At 44.8% G+C, this 8,718-nt stretch overlaps 1 pseudogene; it reads right to left on the bottom strand.

Moving 5' to 3' along the window:
- Positions 1-386: 386 nt before the first annotated feature.
- On the bottom strand, positions 387-7,643 carry LOC132488035 (protein phosphatase 1 regulatory subunit 14B-like; annotated as a pseudogene).
- Positions 7,644-8,718: the final 1,075 nt, after the last annotated feature.

Below are 8,718 nucleotides of genomic sequence, written 5' to 3'. Positions count from 1 at the left end.
ACCCACAAACATGTTATACTGTGTTTATTTAGTTATTTTTTAATGTACTTCAATAGAATTTCCCAATTTTTGGCATACTTTTCTTACATATCTTTATTGAGGGAATTCGTAAGTATCCCATACCCTGTATTTCTGTTGCTTTTTAAAAATTTTTTAACTGCACCAAAGGCGTATCCTACCTTTATTAAAGAGCCCGCGCCGCAGTCAATATAAAAACACAAAAACTCCCATCAGTTTAATAATAATAAAAACCCCCCAAAATGGAAAACTGAGGGGGCAGGGAAGAGGCCCCTGGGCCAGGGGCATGGGGAGCCGTGCTCATGGCAGCAGGCCTGGCTGCAGGGCCCCCCCGGTATTGCTGTTGCTACGAGGTTGGGGGTCAGCGATTGTCCTATGGGAACCATCGTTCACCTGGGTCGAGGACCCTTACTTCTTCTGGGGTGTGCTCAGCTTCTGCATGCCCCGGATCTTGTCCAGCAGGCCAGAGATGAAGACCTCAGTGGGTTTGTAACAGTCCACCAGCGGCTCCTTGACCCTGGCAGCTCGGGTATCATCGCCCTCCACGTCCAGGAGTTATATCCACATCAGTCTCCAGCTCCGGGATCTCCTCTTCCTGGCAGGCGAATGAGCTACTCCAGGATCCACTCCTCCAGGTTGAGGTGCTTCCGTAGCTCCTTGCGTTCTTACTTGACCGTGACCTTCCCTTGGCGCCTCATTGGGCCCTCATCGTCCATGGTGCCCGGGCCCTTGCCTGTGGCCCCAAGGGGTCTCCGAAAGTAGACGCTGGGCCCTGGGCTGCCACTGCCCGGTCCAGGGGCCGGAGCAGCCAACGCCGCCCGCCCCCCGCCGCGGGGCCGCTGACAGCTCTGGCTGCCGCTGGGGCCACGTGCGTGCGTCGGTCCCCTTCCTGCGCCACCACCTCCAGGAGGGCCGCCGGCTGGCTACGGGCTACTGGCTAGGCTTAGCCCGTGAGCTCGGCTCAGCCTGGCTCCGCAGAGAGGGCGGCGGAGGGGGCACCCGGGGGGCAGCTGAAGCATGCGGAGCCCCCGGGCCCGCCCTGGCCTGGTCACGCCCCCTGTGTTTGTACTGTTAATGGCATCTTTTTATTATGTTTTCCTGTTGTTGCTAGTGCCTAGGAACATTACTTGTTTTTGTATATCTTGCTGAACTCTCATTTATTTTCATGGTTTATCTGTAGATAGTCTTGCATTTCCTATGCATATGGATATATAACTTTTTTTTTTTTTTTTTTTTTTTGCTGTACGCGGGCCTCTCACTGCCGTGGCCTCTCCCGTTGCGGAGCACAGGCTCCGGACACACAGGCTCTGCGGCCATGGCTCGCGGGCCCAGCCGCTCCGCGGCATGTGGGATCTTCCGGGATCGGGGCACGAACCCGTGTCCCCTGCATCGGCAGGCGGACTCTCAACCACTGCGCCACCACGGAAGCCCTGGATATATAACTTTTTGATAATGACAGATTTTTTTTTTAAGTTTGTGTGACTAAAGGAAAACCCTTCTTCTACTGAGAACACATGCGTGGATTTTCCACATATTTCAGTTTTCTGTGGACCAACTGGATGGCCTACAATTTAATTCAGTTCTGGCATTATCGACCTGGAGTTAGCGCAGACCCCTCAAGACTGCCCCCTCTTCAGATGCCAGTCACAAGTCTGGGCTTCCCATGCTTTTGACTAGTAGGTTCCCACGACCCCTTCCTGAGTTCAATAATTTGCTAGAATGGTGCGCAGATCTCAGGAAAGCACTGTACTTACTATCACTGGTTTATTACAGGGATACAACTTAGGAACAGCCAAATGGAAGAGATGTATAGCGCAAGATATGGGGGGAGGGGTACACGGGGCTTCCATGCCCTCTCCAGGCACGCCACCCTCGCAGCACCTCCACATGGTCCCCTACCCAGAAGCTCTCCAAACCCTGTCCTTTATGGTTTTTATGGAGGTTTCATTACATAGGCATGATTGATTAAATTCTTGGCCATTGGTGATTGAACTCAATCTCTAGCCCCTCTCCCCTCTCCTCTGGTAACCGGCTTCATCTGCCAGGAGTCACCTCATTAGCATAAATTCACCTGTGGTTAAAAGGGACTTATTATGAATAGCAAAAGACACTCGTCTCACCCCTATCACTCAGGAAATTCCAGGGGTTTTAGGAGCTCTGTGCTAGGAACCCGGGATGAAGACCAGATACATGTATTTTATTATATCACAGTAACTTTCACTTATTTTTCTTGAATTAATGTATTGGCTTGGACTTCCACTCTAATACCTGTTTTTGTAAATAAAGTTTTACTGAAACACAGCCACACTCTTATTGTCTCTGGTTCCTTTTGCACTACAACAGCAGAGTTGACTACTTGGAACAGAGACTTTCTAGTTTGCAAAGCCTAAAGTATTTGCTGTCAGGCCCTTTACAGAAAGTTTGTGAACCCCCTCAACAGTGTTGAACACAGGAAGTGATAGTAACCTTTCTTGTCTCCTTACTGACTTTAAAAGGAGAGCTTATAGTGCTATGCCATTAAGAATGATGCTATCCATAGGCTGGTTAGCATGTGCCCTTTATTGGGTTAAGAAAATGTCTTTCTAGTCTTAGATTTGTAAGAAAGGTTTTCTTGTGTGCCGAATTTTGTTGTTTTTAAGAAATCATAAATTAATATTGAGTTTTATCAAATGTGTTTTTGGCATCTGTGATTGGTTTTTCTCTTCTTTTAAACATACCTAATTATATTCTCTTTCAGAGTTTTCTATTATTTCCAGTTCTTAGGGGCTGGAATCCTCCGGTTCACTGTGCTTTTATCACTTGTGAGCTTCCTGGGTCTGACTTTTCTAATTGTCTGTAGCATGGTTTGTGGGAGTTTTGCTCTCATTTTTCCCATGCCCAGCGTTGGCCCAGGACCAATTTTTATGCTAATTACTTAGGTTGGGCCATGCCCATGCCCAGCGTTGGCCCAGGACCAATTTTTATGCTAATTTCTTAGGTTGGGCATTTCCAGACTGTAGCCTAAATTTGTACCCCAAATGCTCCAGAGGTAGAGGTATGAGGTTCAAATTTTGCAGGAAGCTTTTAGTTCTCCTCTCCTGAAGCCAGAGATAGACAAGCTAGCTGAGCTGGTAGGGAAATACTTTTCAGCCCATTTTTCCTGGGGTCGCAGCTCTTTGCAGGACCTCGCTTTGGGCAGCACCCTCCTCTCTCAGGCAAGACTTAAGGGCTTAGCCTCCTGTTCCCATGTGCTAGTTGACATCTACACCCTTACTTCCCCTGGATCAATGCTTATTCTATTCCCTCCTCTGCCCTGTGGTCCCCCTCAGCCCCAGGAGTGGCTGCCCAGTTGATTCCTCTGCTTACTTCTGGTTTTCAGTTGAGGCTTTGTTTCTGGCACCTGGTAATTTCCTATTCTTTATTGCAGGTTCAAGTATGCATTTAAAAAATTATTGGATCTGGATTTTTTGATAATGGCCATTCTGACCTATGTAAGATGATATCTCATTCTAGTTTTGATTTACATTTCTCTAATGATTAATGATGTTCAGCATTCTTTCATGTGTTTGTTGGCAATCTGTATATCTTCTTTGAAGAAATGTCTATTTAGGTCTTCTGCCCATTTTTGGATTGGGTTGTTTGTTTTTTTGTTATTGAGCTACATGAGCTGCTTGTAAATCTTGGAGATTAATCCTTTGTCAGTTGCTTTGTTTGCAAATATTTTCTCCCATTCTGAGGGTTGTCTTTTGGTCTTGTTTATGGTTTCCTTTGCTGTGTAAAAGCTTTTAAGTTTCATTAGGTCCCATTTGTTTATCTTTGTTTTTATTTCCATTTCTCTAGGAAGTGGGTCAAAAAGGATCTTGCTGTGATTTATGTCATAGAGCGTTCTGCCTATGTTTTCCTCGAAGAGTTTGATCGTGTCTGGCCTTACATTTAGATCTTTAATCCATTTTGAGTTTAATCCATTTTGTGTATGGTGTTAGGGAGTGTTCTAATTTCATACTTTTACATGTACCTGTCCAGTTTTCCCAGAACCACTTATTGAAGAGGCTGTCTTTTCTCCACTGTATACTCTTGCCTCCTTTATCAAAGATAAGGTGACCATATGTGCACGGCTTTATCTCTGGGCTTTCTGTCCTGTTCCATTGATCTATATTTCTGTTTTTGTGCCAGTACCATATTGTCTTGATTACTGTAGCTTTGTAGTATAGTCTGAAGTCAGGGAGCCTGATTCCTCCAGCTCCATTTTTCTGTCTCAAGATTGCTTTGGCTATTTGGGGTCTTTTGTGTTTCCATACAAATTGTGAAATTTTTTGTTCTAGTTCTGTGAAAAATGCCAGTGGTAGTTTGATAGGGATTGCATTGAATCTGTAGATTGCTTTGGGTAGTAGAGTCATTTTCACAATGTTGATTCTTCCAATCCAAGAACATGGTATATCTCTCCATCTGTTTGTATCATCTTTAATTTCTTTCATCACTACTGGGCATATACCCTGAGAAAACCATAATTCAAAAAGAGTCATGTACCAAAATGTTCATTGCAGCTCTATTTACAATAGCCAGGACATGGAAGCAACCTAAGTGTCCATCAACAGATGAATGGATAAAGAAGATGTGGCACATATATACAATGGAATATTACTCAGCCATAAAAAGAAATGAAATTGAGATATTTGTAGTGAGGTGGATGGACCTAGAGTCTGTCATACAGAGTGAATTAAGTCAGAAACAGAAAAACAAATACTGTATGCTAACACATATATATGGAATCTAAGAAAAAAAAAAAGGTCATGAAGTACCTAGGGGTAAGATGGGAATAAAGACACAGACCTACTAGAGAATGGGCTTGAGGATATGGGGAGGGGGAAGGGTAAGCTGGGACAAAGTGAGAGAGTGGTATGGACATATATACACTACCAAATGTAAAATAGATAGCTAATGGGAAGCAGCTGCATAGCACAGGGAGATCAGCTCAGTGGTTTGTGACCACCTAGAGGTGTGGGATAGGGAGGGTGGGAGGGAGGGACACACAAGAGAGAAGAGATTTGGAAACATATGAATATGTATAACTGATTCACTTTGTTATAAAGCAGAAATTAACACACCATTGTAAAGCAATTATACTCCAATAAAGATGTTAAAAAAATAAATGGCATTAATGATGATAATAATAGCTACTCAAAAAAATTATTGTATCTGATATTTCTAGGTGCTTATAGCAGGAATGTTTGAATGTGTATGTCATCTTAGCTCAACATCTTGCTGAAATGAGAGATCGCCATTTAAATGCAACTTCAGGATTCAACACCCAAAAGCAAAACAAAACCCAGTAAAACAAAAAGCAAAACCCCAAATCGGATCCCTAAACGAACTAACCATGAACCAGGCAGCATGCAAAGTCCTCTGATATTAGCTCATGTAATTCTTATGAAGACCCCGTAACTCTTTGCTAATGGAGAACTTGAGTAACTGGCCTAGCAGTTTGTCAGCGGCAGAGCCAGGCAAGGAACTCAGCTTTATCTGACATTCCCTCCTCTTAAGTGGTCTGAACATCAGTAACACTAAGTATGAAGTGTGCCTGTTCTCAAGGTGACTAATGTGAAGGTCAATGCTATTTTCCATCTCATATAATATATTCCTAATATATTTACACAATTGTCTCACCTGGTAATCCAGAATAGAATCGTGATTGTGTTTGTCTATGAGAATTTGCGGTTTTGGGTGAGTTTAAATTAAAGAAAAATCTGAAAAGCAGTTGCCTAGGGGCTGTTAATAGTTGCAAAAAGGAGCATGAGTACACTTCCTTCTGAGCACAGTAGAGCTCCAGGGAATTAATAGGGACCCATTGTTTTCCATGTTGACTTTCGAGAAATGTACCTTACTCCCAGTCTGCTGAAACATGTTTTAAGGATGTATTGTCATGCATGTAGTTTCTGGAAGGCCACAGACACGTGAATTTTTATATCTCCTCTTGGTTCATTTGCTCATCCTCTGAAATCAAGGCCTCTGCAAAGATGGAGTCAGTGGTCATTATAGTTTGTGATTAGGAGTTGCAGGTAGCTGACATTTTAGTCTCAGTTAATGGCTGAGGATGGACCCCAGGGCACTTCACCTTATTCACAGTCTGATTTAGCAGCACAATCTTAATTTGAGTTGAAAAGTAGCCTTAGGGAGTTTTGCTTGGTGCTTGCACGAGCATTTTGGAGCTCTGTATGTTACCTGATGCTACCTGAGAGGAGGTGCTTGGGCAGTCATGGCTTCTCTGAGCCCTCATCTACATGGGGGAGGTTGAGAAGTGGCAGAAGTTCTATTCTACCAGCAACATAGACCTGTCTCACTATGAAGTTGTGTTAATGGCTTTGCCAAGAATTTTCCCAGTGCACAGTAGGCGTATTTGCTGGAGGAGCCGATCTTGCAGTCCCTGTATATCTGGAGCAGTCAGTTATGGATCTGCTAATTAGCTTGATGTTTGGTCTCCCAGCTAAGTGAGCTCTTGTGAACTCTGCCAGAATCTGGATTTCCAAATGATCTGACGAGAGGAAAGGGAAAGATTGGGCCAAAGAGGCCATTACAAGTTAATTTCATATAATCAGAAGTTTACTTAGCCCCAGCGCCTGCCTTTTCTGTTGCCACAAAATACCCATTCTTCCCCTCTCATAGCTGCTGACCCATCCGTGGGTGAACTGGTTTTGCCTCCCTTTTTTTGTTTTCAGTATTAGCACTTGAAAAAGCTTCTGGCCACATGGTGCAAGGTGTGGCCTCCCCAGGGGCACATCTCACCTCTCTTCCCTGCCTTAAAAGGTGGCCCAAATTTCTAATCTTGGAGAGTCTGTTAATTCTTCCTTTTCCTGGTGAGTACATGGGAGTGTTCCAAGGTTCAGCACTTCCCATCTGCCTTTCTCTTTACAATTTTTTGAGATATTCACCAATAAATGCTAATATTTACTTAACATGTTTTATATGCGAGATGCTTTTAAAAGCACTTTAATAACAACCGTAGTATTATTGTGCATCTGCTGTGTGCCAGGCACTGCCCTAGGCACCAAGGACATGGAACAAGCAAAACAAAGGTCGTCCCTCCTAGAGCACATGTTTTATTAGGCAGACAGCCAGACAGTACAACCCATCAGTAAACAAACATATACTATGTCAGATAGTTACACACGTGCTCTGAAGGAGAAGTGTGGGGAGGTGACAGTGCGTGTAGGAGCTGGCCAGGGAAAGCCTCTCTGACGGGGGGAGAACAGAGTCTCCAAGGAAATGAAGGAATAAGCCCACTGGGCCTCAGATCTCCTCCTCCCCAGGTCTTGCTGACTCAGACAGAGCCAGTGGCATGGGGAGCCCCTCCCTCCCTTCTCTGCTCTCTGCTCATGGCACCGCTTTCTCCCAGACCCCAGCCTCTAGGCCTGAGTCCCCTCCCTTCCCTCCTCTTTTCCTCATCCAGTCGCCAGACCTCATTGACTTTCTTTGGAAATCTCTGTGGCATCCCTTCCACTGCCTTTTGTGGAAAGGAAACCCCTGCCAGCTGAGCGCTTTGCCGGTCCGTTTTAGAATGACTATAACCGCCTCCTAAGTGTTCTCTCTGGGCTGCTAGCCTCTCTTCTCACCAGTCTGTCGCCGCCCAAGTGCTGGCACATACACACCATCGTTTGAGTGCTTATTCCAGGCGGGGCACTGGATCCCCATAGGAGCTTTATTATTATTATTATCATCCCCATTTTACAGATGAGGAAACAGACTCCCTCAAGGTCACTCACTGATCCAATAAGTGGTTAAGTCAGAATTTGAACTCAGGTCCCACTGAATCCACAGGCCTCTTCTAGCCAGGAGCCCAAGCTGCCTCTACCCTGCCCTTGTGTGTATCAAGACCCTGCTTTGATTGCTCCTTTGCTTAGAAATCTTTCATGCTTCCCGTCATCTGTGGGGGAAAGTCCAACCATTTTGAAATAGCTTTCAAAGCCTTTCATAACTGGACCACGCTTCACCTGTCTCCCCGTTTTATACCTGAGTTCTCTCCTGTGACAGTCTCTGCCGGGCACAAACAGATGTATCCCGTTGGCAAACACGGCTACACCTGTGCTCACAGGTGGGTGCTTTTTCACTCCCTCTGTGTTAACTCACTCTCCACGCCCCAGCTCAGACTGCATCCTCTCTTACCTTCATTTGTGTCCATCTTTACCTCCAGCCTCCACCTAGTTAGGAGGAGTGTCCTGCCTGTCTTAAGCCAATCCTGATGTCATAGGGTGCACTGGGCCATCCTTCGAGCACCTGTAGCTCTCTTAGTTCTCATCTCCAACTGGCCATTCCCGTTGATTTCCTTAGTACTTTCCCACATGTGATCCTAAAATACTGAGAAAACTTATATGTCCAAAATGAGTATAACTTTCTAAGTAAGAGTCTTGGAAGATACATACTTATTTCACTAAACCTTCTCAGAGCTCAAAGCACATTTGGAGGAGCCCCCTTTGCTAAACTGCCTCCCAGCTACCCAGGAAAGCCAATTTCCTTCTTTAATAGCTGTGACTCATTTCTGGACCCACGATGACATGAGTCCAGTTCACTCACCCATCTGAATCATCAGTAGGGACTCCATTTAAAATTAGACAATTTTCCTAAATCAAATCCATCCTCAAGAGATTAAACGTAGACATTCACTAGAATGTGCCCTGGGAAATTCTGAAATAAGGGTTCTGAAAATGTTGATTTAAAATGTCAGGGGCT

Source organism: Mesoplodon densirostris, chromosome 4 (genome assembly GCF_025265405.1).
Source record: "Mesoplodon densirostris isolate mMesDen1 chromosome 4, mMesDen1 primary haplotype, whole genome shotgun sequence".
NCBI classification, from domain to species: Eukaryota; Metazoa; Chordata; class Mammalia; order Artiodactyla; family Ziphiidae; genus Mesoplodon; species Mesoplodon densirostris.
Note: the sequence above shows the minus strand (reverse complement) of the source record. Positions and strands in the feature narration are given on the sequence as shown.